The following is a 21,709-nucleotide window of genomic DNA, read 5'->3' as shown; positions in this document are numbered from 1 at the left end:
GCTGGGCATGGTGGCGCGTGCCTGTAATCCCAGCTACTCAGGAGGCTGAGGCAGGAGAATGGCCTGAACCCAGGAGGCGGAGGTTACGGTGAGCTGAGATGGCGCCATTGCACTCCAGCCTGGGTAACAAGAGTGAAACTCTGTCTCAAAAAAAAAAAAAAAAAAAAAAAAAATTTCAAGAGGTGGTCGGGTCCAGTGGCTGACGCCTATAATCCCAACACTTTGGGAGGCTGAGGCGAGTGGATCACCTGAGATCAGGAGTTCAAGACCAGCTTGGCCAACATGATGAAACCCTGTCACTATTAAAAATACAAAAATTAGCCATTCCTGGTGGTGCATGCCTGTAATCTCAGTGACTCAGGCAGCTGAGGCAGGAGAATCGCTTCAACCTGGGAGGCAGAGGTTTCAGTGAGCCGAGATTGCACCACTGTACTCCAGCCTGGGCAACAGAGCAAGTCTTGGCCTCAAAAATAAATAAATAAGAATTCAAGGGGTAAGGTGGGTTTCAGGCTGTATTGATCCAACAGTTCAATAATGCAATTAAATACTCAGGTTCTCTGTGTTTCTCTGCACTGCCTCTATACTGCCACCTTTGTTCTTAAGAAGACTCCTGTCTTGGTTGTATGATAGCTGTAAGCAGAAAATAGGGATTTCTCTTTTATATCTAGTTGGTTTCTTATGATTCATACTTAAGAATGAAGAGTGTTCCCAGAAGTTTCTGGTAAACCCCCCTTCATGTCTCATTGGCATAACTAGGTTGGATGACCATTTCTGAACCAATTCTTAGAAAGATAAATGGGATTACTCTTAGATAAAAATCACGCTGAACCCTGAAGCTGAGGTCACTCTGTCACTCATTGTCTTTTGTGGTACTTGGCTATGTAGTGGAGAGATGAATATCTGGACAAAATTTAAAAATGTGTTAGGAAGAGAACAAGGAGAAAGGACATTCTCTGGGCAGTACTATTGATCAGAATTTAGTTAGGAAAACAAACCGCTCTAGGCATTTCAAGCAGATTGGATTTTAATAAAGGGAGTTAACTGAAAAAATTTTTGGAAGGGATAAAATAGACAAAAGGAAGGGGATAAAGTTATGTTAGTCAGTGCTTAGGAACTTCAGGAAGATGCTACCGCTGCTGCAGGAAACCACAACTGCTCATCTCTCGTTCCTCTGAAACTATGCTTGTTTGTTCCTGTAGTTCCTGCAGTAGGAGGAACAGGAACTGTAGTGCAGTTCAGTAGAGTGCAGGACCTAGGGCACTGTGCTCCCAAGCTAAAGGCACGAGAAGATGTGCCTCTGCCTTCCTTCTTCCCTTTCATTTTTTAATAAGCAGATTTATTGAGATATAATTTATGTACCATACAATCCAATCATTTAAAGTATATAATTCAATGCCGTTAGAATATTCATAGAGTTCAGAATCTATCACCACAATAAATTTTAGAACATTTCCTTACCTGACATCACCCCTCAATCCCAGTCCCCTTATACCTCACTCTCTGGCCCTGGGTAATCAGTAATCTGCTTTTCGTCTCTATAGATTTTCTTAATCTGGACATTTTATATAAATAGAATCTTACAATAAGTGGTCATTTGTAATGGATACTTTCACTTAACATAATGTTCTCAGTGCTATTGTTCATTCATTCTTATTGTAATATGTGTTCATATTTCATGTGGTCTGATTACCAAATATATTCCATAGTATCAATATAGCACATTTTATGTGTCCATTCATTAGTTAATGAACATTTGGGTTATTTCTACTTATTGCCTATTGTAAATAATGTCGCTATGACCATTTGCGAACAAGGTTTTGTGTGGAATTATATATGTTGAGTATTTACTTTGGAGTGGAATTGCTGGTTCATATAGTAACTCTAAACTTTTGAGGAATTGCTATATAGATTTCCAAAGCAGCCGCCCCATTTATATTCTCACCAGCAATATATGAAGGTTCCAATTTCTCCACATTGTCACTGACAGTTGTTATCTGTTTTTTTTTTTTTTTAATTTATTATTGCCTTCTTACTGGCCATGAAGTGATATTCCATTGTGTTTTTGATTTGCATTTCCCTAACGTTTAATAATGTTGAACATTTTTTCTTGTGCTTATTAGCCATTAGTGTATCTTTTTTGGAGAAATGTCTGTTCAGATGCTTTACCTAGTTTTTAATTGGATCATTTGTCTTTTTACTACTGAGCTATAATTGTTCTTTGTGTGCTCTAGACACAAGCACCTTGTCAGATATATGATTTGCAAATATTTTCTCTTATATCATATCTGTCTTTTCACTTTTCTTAAAGCCCTTTGCTATATGAGAGTTTTTAATTTTGATGAAGCCTAATAATCCAATTTTTTTTGCTGCATGTGCTTGGGGTATCATATCTAAAAATCCGTTGCCAAATCTGAAATTATGAAGATTTACTCTCTATGTTGTCTTCTAAGAATTTTACAGATTAGTAGGTACAATTAGGTCTTAGATCCATTTAGAGTTAATTTTTGTGTATGATGTAAGGTAGAGGTCCAACTTCATTTTTTGCATGTGGCTATCCAGTTGCCCCAGCATTTCCCTTTAATCTCGTGCAAGTCCACTGGCAAGTCTGGAACAAAAAAAGGAGATTGGAAAAAGTAGTTTCCAGACGTCTAGCCCTGTGATAAAAGAGAGAGTTTACAAGGGTGGGGGCCAACCCACAGTATTTAGCACGCAACTATCACAAACATCAGGCTTCTGTGGGGGTTGCCATCTCTTGGGTTTCTAGACAGAAAGCAGGTCACATGCCTTGTTTTGTTCAAAGATTCTAAACTTATCATGGATCACTTTATCACCCCCAGATCTTGGGATGGATACAGAATGTGGGATCTCAGCTCATTCTATTTTATTTCTCTCATCTCTGTTCTTCCTTCTCCCTGGTCCAGAGAATTCTAAAATTGAGTCTAAGAAAAACTCTGGCCTGTATCTTTCCAGCTATTTCTGCCTTACATGCTTTTGTTCTCTATCTCTTTCTTTTCTTAGATTGGATCCTTAAGTAAAACTGCCTGAAAAGGAGGGCCTTGGCAGAGATGAGGAAAATTTTGCTATTAACTAATACTTTGAAGTTTTATCCTGCCATACATGGGTGGAAATAGAGATGAGATGGGTGTGTGGTGGGGCAAATTATTATAGTACTTGCTGAAAGTAACAATAATAGCCATATTATGATAAAAAAGTAACGACAAAAAAGTTCTGCTTCTTTAAGAAATATATGCATATGAGCGTACGAGGTGTTGTCTACCTTTAAAGGTATATTGCTTTGCTTTTCTTAATTCAAAACAATTTGGAACATACCATGATAAGCTTTTAAAAGAAGGAAAGAAAATCTTCAAGGTACAAGATTATTTTAGACTGAGTATTAGACAATAGAAAACATCCCTTTGCCTGACAGATTGGGAAGATGGGTTCATGAAGGTTACATAGTATATCAGAGACAGGAATAAGATTTAGGTGAAGGAAGAGGGATTCTTGGGGGGTGATAAATAATTATGGATAAGAAGCTAAAATTAATATATAAGCAGGACATTCATGCCTTTGCTAGAGATTTCCAGTTATGACTAAGCAGGTGTTAGAGGGTAATTTGGCAATGGTTTTACAGTTGTATTTTATAATGAACCATAGCATACTAATATAGACCAAACTGTTTAAACATCTTGGGAGACTTTAATTTATTCAGCTTAAGAGCTTAGTTGAAGGGAAAAAATAGCGGAAAGTAAGCTGTAGGATTGCTTTTCCTGAATTCTGAATTTTGCTTAAACATGTTTCTAATCCTCTTTGCCAGGAATATTTTCTTAAAAAATGCATTTGAATTGTATAATCTGATCACCTTTATTAATACAGAGATTTGAACAGACTTAAATATAGTAAGCAAAATATAGTAAGCATAAGTAAACATACTTACTATATTTTACTGTGTTGGTTTTTAGGCTAGGTAATCCTGCAAATGATCAGTTAATTATATTCTGTTTGATTACCAAGGTACTTAACAAATCCAGGATGATCATAAAAGGTAAGTAAATCTTCAGTGACAATAATGGAGATTCCACACATGGTTGCATTTGAGAAGACAACAGGAACTGCATCACGTGTCTGGAGCCTGCACAGTGTAATTCCCATTACATTACGACAGGAATTAAAAAGGAATAGACTGTGGGAAGAGCAACACAAATTCACAGCCACTGTTTTGGGTCTGTATGATCCAAAGACAAATAGTATTCCTCACCAAACTGATTCTCTTATGAAAGTAGGTGAGAAACTTCCCATTTCCAGTTGTATAAATTGCCCCTCTCCCTTTTCAGTTTAGGCCCAGATGACCTTATATTACATATGGGTGTAAATGAAGTACTTTTTAATGAACTCCAGAAAAGGAAAACACCATGTGAAAACTCAAGGACGTGGTATCAATATAACTCAAATTCAAAAAGAAAACCAGCATATTTAGACTATCTCTGACATGCAGGACATACCATCTCATTTAATCCTCTTAACAGGCTTAAGAAGAGGGAATTATTATCTCTAGAGGTGGAAACTGTATCCAAGATATAATAGAATCTAGTTTGTCTGATTTCAAATTCTAGGTACTTTTGGTTGTTACATTTTGATAGCACTCTTTCAGGTGAGAAAGACAGAAACCAATACAAATTAGCTGAAGAAAAACAAGGAATTTATTGGATCATAAAACTGAAAAGTATAGAGATAATCTTACCCAGTGAACAAGCTCAGCTGCAGGCATGGTTGGATCTACAGGTTAAAGTGAAATCCTTCTCTCTATGTCTTAGTTCTGCTTTTCTCTGTGTTGCAGTCTGCATCAGGCAGCTTCTCAGGAACTCCAGCTTCAATCCCATGGAAAAGAGATTCTCTTTCTAAGTTTGAATAAAAGTTTCAGTACTGAATCTCATTGTCCTGGTTTGGTCTAAGTAATCCAAATACATGCTAAAAACAATTTGAAAGAAAACCAAACCAAAGGGGTACCTGTTTCAGAAAATGTGAATTCTAACTATTTTTTAAATTTCCAACTTTTAAGTTAAGGGGTACATGTGCAGGATGTGCAGGTTTGTTAACATAGATAAACATGTGCCATGGTGGTTTGCTGCACAGATCATCCCATTACCCAGGTATGAAGCCCAGCATCCATTAGCTATTCTTCCTGATCCTCTCCCTTGTCCTGCCCCCACCCTCTGACAGGACCCAGTTTGTGTTGTTCCAACACAAAGAAATATTCTTCTTACCCCCAAAGGGTAATAGGGGTGGCTGAGCAGGGCTGGGTAACCAGAAAAGTCTTGCCAGGGGCTCCAATTCCCTTGTTTATTGCATTATACTATATAAACATAACTATATTTTTCTTAGTGTATTCAAAGCACTGCAGTTAGTAAAATAACCTTCTGTTGTTTTCATGTTAGTGACATTCCAGAGTGTGAAGACTACGAGGTAAATTAATGTACAAGAAATGTAAGAAAAAACTCTGCCAGAGCACCTGTTCTTCACCTGTATAAACACATCATGGCCATTTAAGGCTGTAAATCGCAGGATATAATATTAATATCCTGGAGGGTAGTTAGGTAAATAACAAAGCAGGCTTATATGAATTCCCTGGGTTTAAAGAAAAATTAAAGCCTCGATTAATTAATTCGTTATGTGCAGCTCTTCCTCCCTTCCTTTACTTTTATAGCAGGAATGAGATAATTACTACAATCTGAGAGATAAGCCTGCTTCAGCTGAGAGCTGTGTTTGAGCAACTCTGTGGTTTGGGAAAATGTAATAAGTGACTTAATAAATTCATATTCAGAAGACTCTGATGTTAAAAAGAATTTCCTACTTAGGAAAGATAATTTCCAAGTGGAAAACAAAAATCCTCTACTGAGTTATAAAACTTTTGTTTAAAATATATTCATTATGAAAATTACTATGCATGAGGACACCTCTTCGTGCTTGAGATATATCAGTAAACAAAATAGGCAAAGATTAAGAAGTTTATATTCTAGTGGGAGAAAGACATATCAGACAATAAACATAATGAATAAATAAATTACATAGGCTATTAGAAAGTCAAAAGTGGTATTAAAAAAGAAAAGTTAGAGCATGGTAAAGGGGATCAGCTGTATTGCGGAAGGGGTGTTGGGCTACAATACTGAATAAGAAGGCTCACTGAGAGGATGAAATTTGAGGATATCATGGAACCAGACCCCCATTCCAGGCAGAGGAAACTGCAAGGGCTCTAAGGTAGAAATGAGTCTGGCGTATTTGAAGAAAAGCAAGGGGACTAAAGTATCTGAAGTATAGAGTAAGAGGAGAGCAGAAGATAAAACCAAGAGGCAACTGGTTGTTGCTGTAGATGGCTCCTAGCTCAGTTTCTTATCTGAAATTGCCCTCAACAGAAAAGAACTTCATTCCCAAGGTTATGCTCCCTCCCAGGAGCAGACCACATCCAAAGACTGTCCTTGAGGGACTCAGGGAGAGGAACATCACACACTAGGGGCAGTTGGGGGGTGGGTAGGGGAGAGACAGTGGGGGATGGGGAGGGAGTGGAGGGTGGGGAGGGATAATGTGGGGAGAAATGCAAGATACAGTATGCACCTAAAGTAAAATCAATGCATTAAAAAAAAAAAAAAAAAAGAGTTGGGTTCCCTTGCCTCAATTCAGGCCAGCTCTGAGGGCCTGTTGTAACTATACCATAGTCCACTGGTCCTTGTGCCCAATTTTGCTTTCCTCACTTCCTTACAAGTGTTGTTCCCAAGAGCAAACCCAATAAACCTCCTGCCTACTGATCTCCATCTCAGAGTCTATTTTCTGGAGAACAAGACTTAAAACAGAGGCATTGTGAAGATTTTGACTCTAAGATGGGAGGACATGGGGGCTAGAGCAAGAGAGAAACCTGATCTAACTTCTGTTTTAACAAGATCACTTTGTGGTGCTGGGAGTGATTGGTAGGGGGTTAAAGTCAGAAACAGGGGGAACAATAAAGAGACCACTGTATTAATTCAGGGTAATGATGGAGGTCTGGAGTAGGTTGATGAATATATTTTGAAGTTAGAGCCTATAGAGTTTGCTTATAGTTTTAATGGTGAGTGTGAGAGAAACAGCAACTAGGGGTGACACCAAGTTTTTGATCTGAGCAGATGAAAGGATAAAGATGCCACTTGCTGAGATGGAGATGAATGGGATGGATTTGGGAAGGGCAGACTTTAGTGGGAAAATTAGGAGTTGGGTTTTGAACATGCCAGTTTTGAGATGCCCATCTGTGAACTGAGAGGTGATGTCCAGGGCAGTTGGGCAGAGGTCAAGGCTGAAGGTCTATATTTAGGAGTGGTCAGTAAAGGAATGGTATTTATGGTTCTGAGTGGATGAGATAGTCTATGGAGTTATAGCAGCTAGAAAAGAAAAGTGATCCAATGATTGAGACCTGGGCACCTCAAAATTTAGTGGTTGGAAAGATGTGAAGAAACCAACAAAGGTCGCAGAAGAAGCCACCAGAGAGAGAAAGGGAAAACTATAAAAGTCATGTATCCTGGATGTCAAGTCAAGAAAGATATTCAATGAAGGGGAGAGAAAATGTTTCTGACAATTGGTTTCAGCAACTTGGATCTCATTTGATTACCTTGAAAAAAAGAGAGCAGTATTAAATTGAGGGTTGGAAGCCAAAACCCTGATTAGAGGAGATATAAGAGAGAATAGAAGGAAAAAAAAATGAATATAGTAAGTTTAAAAATTTAATTCAAGGAGTTTACAGTGAAGAGAATAGCTGAAGGAGGAGAATGGGTCCAAACAGGATGCTTTTTCTAAGTGGAAGAAGTAATAATATTTGGAATACTGATGGGAGTACTCCTGCTGAGAGGAGAGAATAATAATGCAGGAAAGAAAGGGAGAAATCCACGTCACTTGGGAGGCCCAAGGGAATAAACTTAGTGCATAAGTGCGGAGGATGGCCTTAAATAAGAGAACGGTCAGTTCATCAGGAGGGAAGGCAAGGCACACAACCAGACATGAAGGTGGGTGACCACCTGTAGTCGTAGAAGTTTGTGGAGAATCTCCTCTAATTGCTTCAGTTTTCTCAGTGAAATAGGGAAATTAGGAGCAGGGTCTTCAACTGACAGTGAATATGAAAGAAGAGATATTGGATGTTTGAAAAGAGAGAAGATCACCATATAGAAGAATGGAAGAGCAAGTGAACTAAGGAGATATGATTGGATTGCTGGGTAGTGCCAAGGTTCTGCTTAGTGCTAGTAGTCATGAATTTAGACTGATGCTCATTAATGTTTGTATTTCTATTTTTCTCCAACACATTAAACTGCACCAGTGCCACCATGGAGTTCGTGGAGAGTTGGACTGAACCAGCACTGGGATTTTTCTGGGTGAGTAAAATGCAAGAGAAGGGCAAATCAGTTGAGTGTATGGAATTAAATTACCATGATGACTAACATGGTATTTAAGCCGAGTAAGGAGGGAGGCAAAAACTTAAAATGTTGAGGAACATGAAAAGGCTAGGATCGGTGGACTTGGATACTGATGTATTAGAATTATTTGAGTTGGTGATGCAGACTGAGCGAACAAGAAAGTTAGAAAAATAATAATGGAAGAGTGAGGTGCTTGAAATTGAGATTATAGGGAGGCTACAATTATTATTACTATTTTTTATACTTTAAGTTATTGGGTACATGTGCAGAACATGCAGGTTTGTTACATAGATATACACGTGCCATGGTGGTTTGCTGTATCCATCAACCCATCAAATCTACATTAGATATTTCTCCATCATTGCCCCACAGTGTGTGATGCTCTCCTCCCTGTGTCCATGTGTTCTCGTTGTTCAGCTCCCACTTATGAGTGAGAACATGCGGTGTTCTGTTTTCTGTTCCTGTGTTAGTTTGCTGAGAATGATGGTTTCCAGCTTCATCCATGTCCCTGCAAAGGACATAAACTCATCCTTTTTTATGGCTGAGATTAAGAGGCTGCAAGTCTAGGTCGTGGCAATAGTAGTGAGTGGCTGAGGTAGGATGGAAAATAGGATCACTGGAAGAAAGTAGATCCTGGAAGCGAGAGCCCAGGACTGTTGAAAAGGCCATCCGCAGAGAATATTAAAATAGCCAAGAATGCTCAGAAATAATGTTGGAGTGATAGTGAGCCACCCCTCAGCCACAATGTATCTCCATGGGCCACTCCCAACAGCATGGGGAAACAGCATTCCTTCCACCTCAGAAAACTCTCCTGTGATCTTATATCCCTGTCTAATTACTGCCTCTTTTTTTTTTTTTTTTTGCTGTTGTTTAGAATAAAACTTGAAAGACAATACTCTGTGTCAAATACTCCTCCTTCCATGCTAATTTGAACCCTCCCAAAATAGACTTTCAACCTGGCACTCCACTATAGAAAGAGACTCCAGACATAGTATCTATAAAATCAGTCAACCTAGAAGCTTGACTGTGTAATACATGCACAATACAACTGATCTGATGCAGAATGGTGTTATAGACAAATCATTTAATTGAATCAAATCTGCTTTTTCTCTCCTGACTAGTTGATATCAAATGATCTGATCAATCTCTTTGTCTTTTCTATTTCTATTACTTTCAGGATGAAAACAGCAAGAACGTACTAGTGTTTACTTTTAATTTGATCATGAATATGTGGGCAAAAGAGTTTATATATTATTATATTGTATTAAAATAATATACAGTTTTCTCTCAAAAACACTTGGCTTAGTTACTGTTGCAATTGTGAACAAATGAATATTAATTTTAACATGAAAACATACAAGATTTTTCATAAATCTTTGTTAAATATAAGAAAATGATCCTCTCATTCAGGAGGGGTGGTGGTGTAAATAGTAACATTTGTGCTGATTAAACATTTGCTGGTTCTAAGTAATTCTGCGTGATGATTCAGATGTGCCTACTCTCTGTCAGTATTACTTGGTGCCTCCATTCTTTGGAGGACAAATTCCATACGAGATGCAAAGGGATGCTCCTCATGATGGTGGTTCAGTTTTATTAATACAGGAAGTGTGTGCTCAGCAAAGCCCAGTAGTTGCCTGGCTTTTGTTCACTTGTCTTGGTTTCATAACAGCATCTCTCCACTGATCGCCATCAAGCTGTGTGCTCAACATTTGTTAACTGTGTTTCTCCACAAGTCTGATGACTTCCTGTAGTATATATCTGTTACCTCAGTTGCATCCCCGTTTATATTTGAGAAACGCTCACCTTATGAGCAGGGCTACTACATACACTCGTGCAGTGTGTGCACTGCACAAAGACTCCCAGCAGAGAGGGCACGTGAGGCCGAAATGCAGTCATACTGTGATCCCTGATCCCTGACAGTGTTCTGTAGCCACCGGAGACAGGAAAGATTCCTGCTTATTTTCCCAAGTAGAGGCTTGCATATTCCTCATTTTGCACAAAGCACCGTATGGGCTAATAGCAACCCTGCTTCAGAGACTTGCTGAGAGGAAGAGCGTTTCTCGCAGGAGAGAAATAACAAAGTGCATATACCTGCTTCTTTGGACTCCTTTCCAAAGTGGCCTTGCGCATGCGTCTGGAGCTCGGCCAATCAGGTGCATCAGCCCTGGGCTTTGAATTGGAACCTCGGACAATGGAGAATTCTTTCAGCAGCTCAGGGAAGTCAGCAACCTGCTATTCCCAGAGGCAGTGGTTGCCTCAGAGTCAGTGTCCGGGGCTGGAGGTGTTGATGGTGAGAATTCTGGCATCTGGCATCCAATGGCAGAGCTTTCCCAGACCAGTTCCAAGGAATGATGTTAACTCTGAGAGCAGAACTTCATTGTGTCCCTGCACCATCTTCCTAACCTAGTCTTCCAGCCCCTCTGGGTGTTACACTGAGCACCCAGCAGCATCTCGATAAATTCCTTTTCTGCTTATAGTACTGGAAGTCAGGGTTTTTTTTCTTTTCTTTTCTTTTGCTGTGCAACCAGTTTATTGGAGTTAGTGGGATACTAACATGAAACCCTCTTATTTGATTTCTCCTCATTGTTTTCAAGCATGCTTTGATGAGAGACTTCTGTCCCTTCACGACGTCTCAGGAAGCATCTGTGGCATTTCAGACACTTTCAGGTTTAAAAAAGTCAAGTTTATAGCTTGAGTCTCATATCATTTCCACGTTTTCACTCTTCCTGTCAGTCTAGATGTGACCAGGTGCAAATGCTCCTACCCTGGGGGAATCTTGTGTATGTCGCTTCTCTCCTGCTCCTCTCTACTTCCTGCTCTTCCTTCATCTTTTCCGTATCTCCCAGAGTGTTGGGGTCTTGGAGCAGGGATGAGGGAAAGAACAGGCATTTGCTTAGCTGCTGCTGCTGTGGTGCACACTGGATGGCCAAATGTGCCTGTGGCCGATGTCTGGACACTGCTGAAGGGCAGGGCATGGGCAGGCTCTTCATTAGGCTTGGCAGGGGCCCCAGTTGCATAGGCATCTGATGTGGGTGATGCCCACAACCCAGATTCTTCTGCACCATCCACCTTCAGCTCCTGCTCCTTGACTTGGCTCCTCCAGTAGCAGGCAGCCCTCTTAGGCAGGGTAACGTCAAGATTGCTTAAGCCCAGATATCTCCTGTGGTGTCTTTTTGGCCCTAAGGAAACTCAGGCATCCTCTCATCACCAAACAGTGGGAACAGAACGTGCCTACTGTCTTTTCCAATTACTTTCTTCTGTTGAAATGTGTGGGGAGAGTAAATGTGCCTGTTCTACTTCACAGAGGTCTAACTAGGGTTGGAGATGCTGGCTTCTACCTCTTGCTAGCATTCTTCATCACTGTGATTGTTTCTCTTGCTTCCCCCTCCATTTTCACTTAACTTGCCATAGAGAGGGAAGAAATATTCCTCTTACCTCTAATATGTGGAGCAGAAAAAAAAGTCACCAGTGGGGTTGATGTCTCCCACATGGCAGGAATTCTGATGACTCCTCTTGAGTTCCTTAGTTTTCTTCTATAAGGGAAAAAGGATAGGAGTTGGAGTGGTGATGGTGGTGATGTCAAAATTGGTTTTCTGATGCCTTTTATTAAGTTGTGCAAGGAGTGGATTTGGATGTACTTAGAATGTACACCAATTATGATTTACTCTATGAGACTACACCCCTGGTTCACCCAAAATTGAAATCCCATTTACTTTCCTGCTATACTTGTAATAAGGGCCTGACCAATTCACAGCGCTTGTCCAGTACAGTTTATTGATGACTTAGAATCTATTGCATTGGTGCAAAAGTAATCACATGCTTTGCCATTACTTTTAATTACTTTTAATGGCAAAACTCTCAATTACTTTTGCACTAACCTAGTATTTCCTTTTCCCAGTAGTATCCTGTTTTCCTTTTGGGAGATCTCATCTCCCCACTTTTCTATGCTCCTAGAAGGATTGTGTATCAGGCCATCTGTCCCACTATGTAAATTTGAAGGGCCAAATCCTTCCTGTTTTCTCATAACAGCCAGGAGGGAGTGCAAAACATAAATTCAGCCAAATGAATGCTCTCTCCTGTGACTTTGATCTTAAGAGCATGATGCGAAGACTAAGGAAAGAAATGGTTCAAGTTCATTCATCTCAGCAGGGACAGCCTGTCCAGATTGGTTCAGCTCTGAGACTGTGGCTTTGATTCTTTTTTCCCCAGTCTTCTAAAGGGGTTCTTGCTCATTTTTAACTTTGGTCCTCCCAGCTGCCTACTCTTCTGGAATCCCTCAATGTTGTTTTTATTAAGCTAGCTGGAGTTGGTTTCTGTTACTTGAAAACAAGAACTCTTACTGAGACAGTATGCATTCATATTACAGACAAAAGATCACACTACAGGAAATGTTTTTTTCCCCCTTGATTCTTTCATCATTGCCATATTCACCTTCAGTTAACTTCTGCAACTTTCTTTTCACACACATTCATAAGTCCTCATTATGCAGAATACTTGGATATATTTATTCCAAATTGTAATAGATGTATTCACTGTATCAAATGTTGAAATTATAAAAAGCAATTTAAGGAAGATATTCGTGTCTTTACTTCTATGGTCTTGGTATATGGAAGATAAAGCCTGTTTCTTGCTGAACTACTTCCAAGCATGAATTCACTCCACAGTAAGTCTACATTTACAAGAATATCCTAGATAGGCGTGCTGCCCCAATACACCAGCAATGCTCTTACAAACTGCCAGTCCAGACACATTTGGGAGTCCTGAAAGTAATTTAACATTTAAATAGAACAATACAGAATAGAACTTTGCTATCAAAGTGCAATCTAAGAAACAGAAGCATCCACGAAGGAATATGTTAAAATGCAGGCTGCACCCTGGATACTGAATCAGAACCTCATATTTAACAAAATCTCTAGCTGATGAACAGAACATGCACGTTAAAGTTTGAGAAGCATCGTTAAGAAAACATGAGAGGACATTCTGTATGGTAAGAGTAAGTGTTGTTTCATGAAACTTGTTCTAAATATATACTTATAAAGATAGGAATTTGGTCATGATGAGAAATGTACTTCTTACTGTGGATCATATTAAAACTTCTTTGGTCGGGGGAAACACTAAGCTAGGGGAAATAAGATGATGAATTTGGAATCCTGTTCAAAGGATTGGCCCTTTCAATAAGAATACCAGGATTGCCTGACATCTGTGAAGACATGTTGCATCAAGAAGACATAAAAGTACTCCTAACTCCTGATACAGGGTCAAGGGCTGCAAATACAATTTCCCTATCCGTTGCTCTGCTCTTCCCTTCCTTCCTCCACTACCTTTAAAAGACAGTGATCTTTTAAAAAATGTGGACAAAAGTCCTACTGGAGAAGGGAGCTTAAAAAATATCTAGGACTGGAAGAATACTGAAATGAAGGTATATAGGAGGACACTCATGGGCCAAGAACCCCGCCTTTCTAATCCTCTATGTCCCTCGGCTGAGACCTATCTTTTTGGCATTTGTGTTGTTGGGAGAGATAAAGCTGTGTACACACAAGAGTGTCCGAGGCTCCTGAGCATTTTTTTTTTCAGTGCAGATTTTCAGTGATTATGGGGAAAAGGTGTTTAAACATAGCACAATGGTGAGATTTGAAGAACCACAGTGAGCAATCAGAAGACCAGAATAAACGGACGTAGTTCTGAGGCAGGTGAAGTGGTAGAGAGAACATAAGCTTTGAAGTTAGACCCAGGGTCAGTCCTGCCTCTGCCACTCACTAGATATGGGATCATGGGCAAGATAATTGATCTCTCTGAGCCTTCATTTTCTTACCTGTAAAGCAGGAATAATTATACATGCCTCTTGTTAGAAGTGAATGAAGTAAAAAAAACAAATGATAACCTTCTGCCATACTTATGAGTTTACACCCTGCAGTAACCCCCACTTCTATTTTTTTAAGTGGGAAGAAGTAGTAAATTCTGTGAACTCTAGTCTATTGCTGTAACTAAGCAAGCTTTTAAATCATTGATTTAGAAGCATAATTTGAGAGCACTACAGAAAGGAAATCATGGGTATAAGAAGCCAACCTTGTTTGCTAAGAGGTAGAACTGGTAGGCTGACTTAGTTTTCTTTATTCAAAATATTAGCAGACAGGTAAATGGAACAAATGAGAATATATCTGGATTTAAAAGGTAATTGAAAAATATCCCATAAAATCCTTGTGGATCAGATGAAGAACGTAGGCTGGGTGTAATAATAATAGAGTTGTAGAATTTATCAGCGATTGAATGACTGTACTACAGGATGTGAAAAAATATAAATGGAGAAGAAAGTCTCTGTTAGACTCTGCATTTGACTTCTATCCATGTCTACATGTCTAATAATTATTTGCTCAAGAGCATCATGGCTTTCTGTATCAACTCCAAATATGATTTCAAGCTGGCTAGCTAACATATTAGGAAAAGAATTAGCTCCACCAAGACCTTGATAGGCTCTAAAGAGGGACTGCATGTACAAAAATGGAATTTGATAGCGCTAAATGAACAGTCTTATAAAATTACTATGAAATTCTCAACTAAAAATACAAATAATATTTTAAGAAGTCAAGATTAGGGGAGACGCAGAGGCGGACAAGAAGGCGGCGGCAGCTGCGCAGGCGGGAGAAGCGGCGGTGGGGGAGGCCGCGCTGGGGCTGGCGGTGGTTCCAGCTGCGGGGCGGGCACTGGCCGTAGCGGCTTGTTGGATAAGTGGCAGATAGACGATAAGCCTGTAAAAATTGACAAGTGGGATGGTCAGCCGTGAAAAACTCTTTGGATGACTCTGCCAAAAAGGTACTTCTGGAAAAATACAAATATGTGGAGAATTTTGGTCTAATTGACGGTCGCCTCACCATCTGTACAATCTCCTGTGTCTTTGCCATAGTGGCTTTGATTTGGGATTGTATGCACCCCTTTCCAGAGTCCAAACCCGTTTTGGCTTTGTGCGTCATATCCTGTTTTGTGATGATGGGGATTCTGACCATTTGTACCTCATATAAGGAGAACAGCATCTTTCCTGTGGCCCACAGGAAAGATCCTACAGGAATGGATCCTGATGATATTTGGCAGCTGCCCTCCAGTCTTAAAAGGTTTGATGACAAATACGCCTTGAAACTGACCTTCATCAGTGGGAGAACAAAGCAGCAGCGGGAAGCGGAGTTCACCAAGTCCATTGCTAAGTTTTTTGACCACAGTGGGACACTGGTTATGGATGCATATGAGCCTGAAATATCCAGACTCCATGACAGTCTCGTCATAGAAAGAAAAATAAAATAGCCAATTCTAAAAGTAGCCCTCTTTCTGCTGAATCTTGCTGAATTACTGCTTTTGGGGGTGGAGGAGATAAAAAGAACTTAAAATGGGTAAAGTAAGAAATGTTAACAAGTCCCTGTTTTGTCCTGAAATTTTAGTTTATTCTGGATAAAGAAGATTTTCTGACAGAGATATGAGAAGTTTTAGCTCTGATGACTAGCTGTAGTCTCCTTGGTCTGCTATTGCATTGTTTTAATTTGCTTTTTGGGAAAGCAGTTTTGCTAAAAGCTGTACAGACTTTCCTTTGTGCCTAGCAGTACTTTATATAATATAGCTTTGGGCTATGTAGCATATTAAGACTCAGTTTTAAAAAATTATTAATCTGTTGCTGACTCTGTTAATTCCTATTTCAACGTGTGTTTCCTTGAATAATTCAGTATACAACTTCTTGTGTATGACAGCTTTCCTTTACACACTATTTTTGTGGGTGTGTATATATCTGATTTGCGGAGAATTTAAAAAACACATAGCTTTTTAATTTGTTTGAAACAGATAAGGAGAAGAGCATCTTCTGCCTGTTATATTTTGTGCTGTTAACCAATTAAAGAAGCCAATGGCATTTTAGTTTTATATTGTGTTTTCCACTAGTATATCCCTATTGATTTGTTTGTGCCTTTTATTAACTGCCATTTTCTAAAATTTTTTTCAATAAAAGGAAGATGTGGGAAGAAAAAGAAGTCAAGATTAATAGCAAATATGAAAAATAATTGGAATTTTAGTAAATTATAAATTATATGTTAACAGAGTGATAGAGTTACCACCAATGAAAAAATCACTTAATCTAAGATTGTATTAGTAATGTTGTAGTATTCAGAATAAAGGTAGTAAAAATTAGAAAGGAAATAGAAGACTTGAGCAGCAGTGTTGACTAATGAGACCCAGCTGACATTTTTAGAACAATCTACCCACCAGCAGCAGAAGCTGTACATTCTTTTCAGGTGCACATGAACCATTTGCTGAGAAAAACCATATTTTCACCATAAAGCAAGTCTCAGTACATTTAAAAGCATTGAAATAAGATGAACTATTCTCCCTGGCTGTAATAAAATTAAATTAAATAAAAATGTATCTGAATCCCATTACTGGGTATTTAATAAAAGGAAATGAAATCAATGTATCAGAATGATACTTGTACCCCATGTTTATTGTAGCACTATTCATAATAGGAAAGATATGGAATCCATGTAAGCACCCATCAATTGATGAATGGATTAAAAAATGTGGTATATATACAAAGTGGAATACTATTCAGCCATAAAAAAGAATGGAATCATGTTATTTGCAGCAACATGGATGGAACTGGAGGACATTAAGTGAAATAAGTCAAATACAGAAAGATGAATATTGTGTTTTCACTCATGTAAGGGAGCTAAGTTGATCTTTTGAAGGTAGAAAGTGGATACTAAATGTTGGGAAGAGCATGTAAGTGAGAGGAAGACATGAAGAGAGGTTGGTTAATAGGCATAAACATTCAGTTAGATAGAAGTTATAGGATCTAATGTTCAATAGAAGAGTAGGGTGACTACTGTTAGTAGCCATGTGTTGTACATTTCAAAGTAGCTAGAAGAGAGGACTAGAAATGTTCCTAACACATAGTAATGATAAGTGCTCAAGGCGATGAAAACCTGAGATGCTCCCCTCATAACATACTCTATGCTTCTAACAAATATTGACATGTATTCTGTAAATACATAAGACATTATAAGACATTATGTATTTACAGAATATATAAACAAATATCTAAAAAATTCCCCCAAATATGGAAATTAAATACCAATGTTTTATGTAACCTATGGGTTAAAGAAAAAAATATTTTGAACCATATAAAAAGGTTACCAAAATTTATGGAACATGGTTACAGTACTTCTTAGAAAGAAGTTTATGATTTTAAATGCTTCTATAGAAAAAAATCTAAAAATCAATAAGCAAAAATTTGACTTTAAGAAATTAAAGGGAAAAATAAATCTAATGTATGTAGAAGGAAGGAAATAGTAAAGGTGAGAGCTAAAATCAACAAAGTAGAAAATGTGTAAGTAATAGAAAAACATCAACGAAACTAAAGGCCAATCCTTTGAATAGATTTTTAAAAATTGATGAACTTCTAACCAGACAAAGAGATCACAAGAAAAAAATGCAGACCAATAATTTTAATGAGTATGGACACAAATATCCTGAACAAATTTTAGCAAATCAAATCCGACAGCATATCAAATGTATAATCCATTACACTAACCAAGTAAGCTTTAATCCAAGAATGCAAGGCAAGTTTAATAAATAGTTCAATCAACTAACAGAAAAAAGGGGAAAAACTATATAATAATTTCAACTGATGCAGAAAAAAATTGAGAAAATTCAGTACTCACTCCTGGTAAAATAAACAATTTCTAATGAACTATAAATAGAAGGAAATTTCTCAATTAATAAAGAGAGTGTAATGAAACTTACAACTAACATCCTACTTAATGGTACAAGACTGATTGCTTTTGGTTTATGATGAGCAATAAGGCTGGGACACTAAATTTTGCCATTTGTATTCAGCATTGTACTGGGCATCCTACCCAGTGTAATAAGGGAAGACAAATAAAAGAAGCAGAGCATATAGAACATCCTAAGGAAACTTAAAAAGAAAACTATTAGAACAAATAAGTAAATTTAGCCACGTGTGGTTACTGTACAAAATTCACTGTATTTCTCCATACAGCAATGAAAAATTGGAAACAAGAACTCAAAAATAATTCCATTTATGAAATATCAAAAATAAAGAAAATACTTAGGGATTCTTTTTTAAAATTATGTGTAATACTGCTATGCTGAAAACTACAAAATATTGCTGGAAATAATAAAGAACACCTAAATTAACGGAGAGAGATACCATGTTCATAGGTTGGAGGAATCAATATTGTAATGCCAATTCTACTTAAATTGATAAATAGATTCAAGACCCTCTCAATTAAAAAAGTGGATTTTTAAAACGTTGACAAGCTAATTCTGAAATTTATGTAGAAGATGAAAACCAAACAAAAACAAAAGCAGAAGAGCTAAACAAATTTTGAAAAAAAAATTAAAAGGAGCACAATCGGAAGAGCTATTACACCTCAGTTGGAGCCCTATTATAAAGTTATAGTAATCAAAACAGTAGGATTTTGGGATAAGAATAGAAATATAGATCAAATGACAGGAATAATGAGTGAGTCCTGAAATAGACTCATTCATCTATGGCCAATTGATATTCAGTAAAGGTATCCAGGTTACTCAATGGGAAAAAAGATAATCCTCTCAGCAAATGGTGTCAAAACAACTGGATATCCACGCGGACAATAATAAACCTCAGCCCTTACCTCATACCATACGCAAAAATTAACGCCAAATAGATCATACACCTAAATATAACAGCTAAAACTATAAACTTCTGTAAGAAGCCAGAGTAAGCAAAGATTAATGTAAAACATAACAAGTACAACCACACACAAAAAAACACTTGATAAATTGGACTTCATCAGAATTAAAAACTGCTGTTTGAAAAACACTATTAAGAAATTGAAAGGCAAGAGACAGACTGGGAGTGTATATTTGTTTTACATCTATATATCTGACAAACATCCGGTATATAAAGAACTCCTACAACTCAATAATGAGAATCCAAAGACTTTCTTAAAAATTGGGCAATAAATTCAGACACTTTATCAAAGAACAGCTGGCATGAGAGCACATGAAAAACTGGTAAACATCTTTTATGGTCACCATTATTAGTCAGCAGGGAAATGCAAATTAAAACCACAATGAAATACACTCACTAGAATGCCAAAAAAAGAAGACAGAAACTACCCAGTGTTGATGAGGATGTGAAGCAATTCTCATATCTTGCTGGTGAGAATGTAAAATGTTTTCCACTTTGGAAATCAGTTCGTCTCTGTATAGTTAAACACACAGTTACTGTATTAATAATTTTATTCCTGTAAGATAAGAAAAATAACAATGTAAGTCCACAAAAGGACTTGTTCAAGAATGTTCGTAGCAGCTTTATTCATAATAACCCCATATTGAAAACATCCCCATTGTCCATCAACATTTGGTAAACTGGTAAGCAAATTGTGGTATATCCATACAAAGGAATACTCATCAGCAATATAAAGGAACAAACTTCAGATACAGGCACAACATTAACGAATTTCAAAAGCATTATGTGGAGTGAAGGAAGTCAGACACAAAGGAATATGTAAGTGATTCCACTCTTATGAAATGCTAGAAAAGACAAATCTAATCTATAGTTACAGAAAACAGCTAAGTGGGCCAAATATGAAGTAGGATGAGGGTTGACTTTAAAGACAACCATCTGGGGATAGAATTGTTTATTATCTTGATTGAAGCAGTGGTTACATGAGTGTATACGTTATTCAAAACTCATGAAACTGTACACTTAATATGAGTGTAATATGTTGAACATAACTTATGCCTCAATAAAGTTGACTAAAAAATTAAAAGGAAAGTGGAGCAACCAAGTTTCACAAAGCATACAGCAAAATATCTTTGGGTAATAAGTGGCATGAACTAACCACCAGTTTCCTTAGAAAACAGCCATATAGATCAATCACCTCTAGAATTATTTGTTCTTGTGCTGCCCAGATCAAAGTTCCGATTCCTAGCAGAGAGGGTCTGAGGTGCTTAGCTTAGGTCAGGTGCTCTCTTCTGGACAGGGAAAAGTTGGACCATCCTGACTGACCTTCCCACCCAGACTGCCATCCTTGTGGCAGGGGTGGTGCCTCTAAGAAAAATGGAGGTACTGGTACCAGAGAAGGGGCAATGATGACTGGTTAACAACCAAACGAATAACACCAAAACAGTCTTCTCCTGTGTACTGCCAGGGAGAGTAAAGAGGATGGTGCGGGACTTCAAACAGATCTGTGTTCATTCATTCCATTCCTTTAACCACTCGAGCATAATATGGAGTCTATACTATTTTCCAGAAGTTGTTATTGACTAGGGACGAGAATGCTCTTGAAGTCCCTCTAAAAAGCAAGAGTTCTTATTAATGGGAGGAAGAGAAGTCTCATAGGAGACTATTATCTGGCGCGGTTATGGGGCACAAGCCTGTTTTTGTTTTTGTTTTGTGGGGGAGAGGCGGGATAGAATTCAACGACATAAGAAAGAACTTTGCAGCAATCAGGTTTGTATTTTGAGGGGTCCTGTAAAAGCTGGAAAACTCTTTAGTGTGGAAGAGGAAGATGGACAGTCATAGAAGCAGATTTCAGAATTCCCGTCCAACCCACAAATGGAAGCGCCTGTTCATGGTTTTAACATTCCATCACTGGGCCTCCTGGGGCCTCCTCGCCTAGTCAGCAGAGGGAGCCATTCCCCAATAAATCGCCGCGCAAGGCCTCCGAGGACCGGTGGGGATTTTCCTGCGCGTCCCGGGAGTTCTCTCTCGGCCCCGCCCTGGTAAAGCAGACTGTCCCACCCTCCACCCGCTGCCCTCACCTCCTCGCCCCATCTTCCTAGGCACTTTGCTGCCGCATCGCACTCTCTGGCACGGCTTAATCACCATCCTTTCCGGCGCTCACCTTTGCGCTTTCTCCCCTGACACCACTGAGGACGCGCCGTCCACTCCAGTTGGCCGCTCGGGCCCCGGCCCCGGTCCCACAAATCTTTACAGAGGGTCTAGAACACCTCTCAGGGACTCTGACGAGGGACTCGCACCCATCGTGGGTTGGGACTCAGGCGGACACCCACTCTGCCACCTCTTCGGTCACCCCCTGAGGTGACCCCAACATTTGCTAACTTCCCGACTAGGCCTTTGGCGGGGTCACCCCCCCCAGGCAGTGGCAGCCGCTCAGACAGGGGCGACTCACTATCGAGGTGGCTGAGTCGGGCCAGGAAGATCCTGTGAGTTGCGCTAGGGACTGCGCGCGGCGCCAAGCGACAACCCCCCAGCGGCCACTGCCCCGGCAGTAGCAGCT

At 39.0% G+C, this 21,709-nt stretch overlaps 1 long non-coding RNA gene and 1 pseudogene across 2 annotated transcripts; one reads left to right on the top strand and one right to left on the bottom strand.

Annotated features, from left to right (window-relative positions):
- Window positions 1-509: 509 nt before the first annotated feature.
- LOC116540208 lies at window positions 510-21,688 on the bottom strand. The gene is made up of 4 exons (XR_004264355.1): window positions 21,602-21,688; window positions 11,862-11,959; window positions 4,742-4,968; window positions 510-2,605 (listed from the first exon to the last, which is right to left on the bottom strand). It is a non-coding gene; the product is annotated as an uncharacterized LOC116540208 (long non-coding RNA).
- LOC116540138 lies at window positions 15,050-16,420 on the top strand (annotated as a pseudogene). The gene has a single exon (XR_004264326.1). The product of XR_004264326.1 is annotated as a signal peptidase complex subunit 2 pseudogene (transcript).
- Window positions 21,689-21,709: the final 21 nt, after the last annotated feature.

Source organism: Sapajus apella, unplaced genomic scaffold (genome assembly GCF_009761245.1).
Source record: "Sapajus apella isolate SASKATOON/1434 unplaced genomic scaffold, GSC_monkey_1.0 scaffold1, whole genome shotgun sequence".
Classification (NCBI taxonomy): domain Eukaryota; kingdom Metazoa; phylum Chordata; class Mammalia; order Primates; family Cebidae; genus Sapajus; species Sapajus apella.
This window is presented reverse-complemented; position numbering and strand designations above follow the sequence as displayed.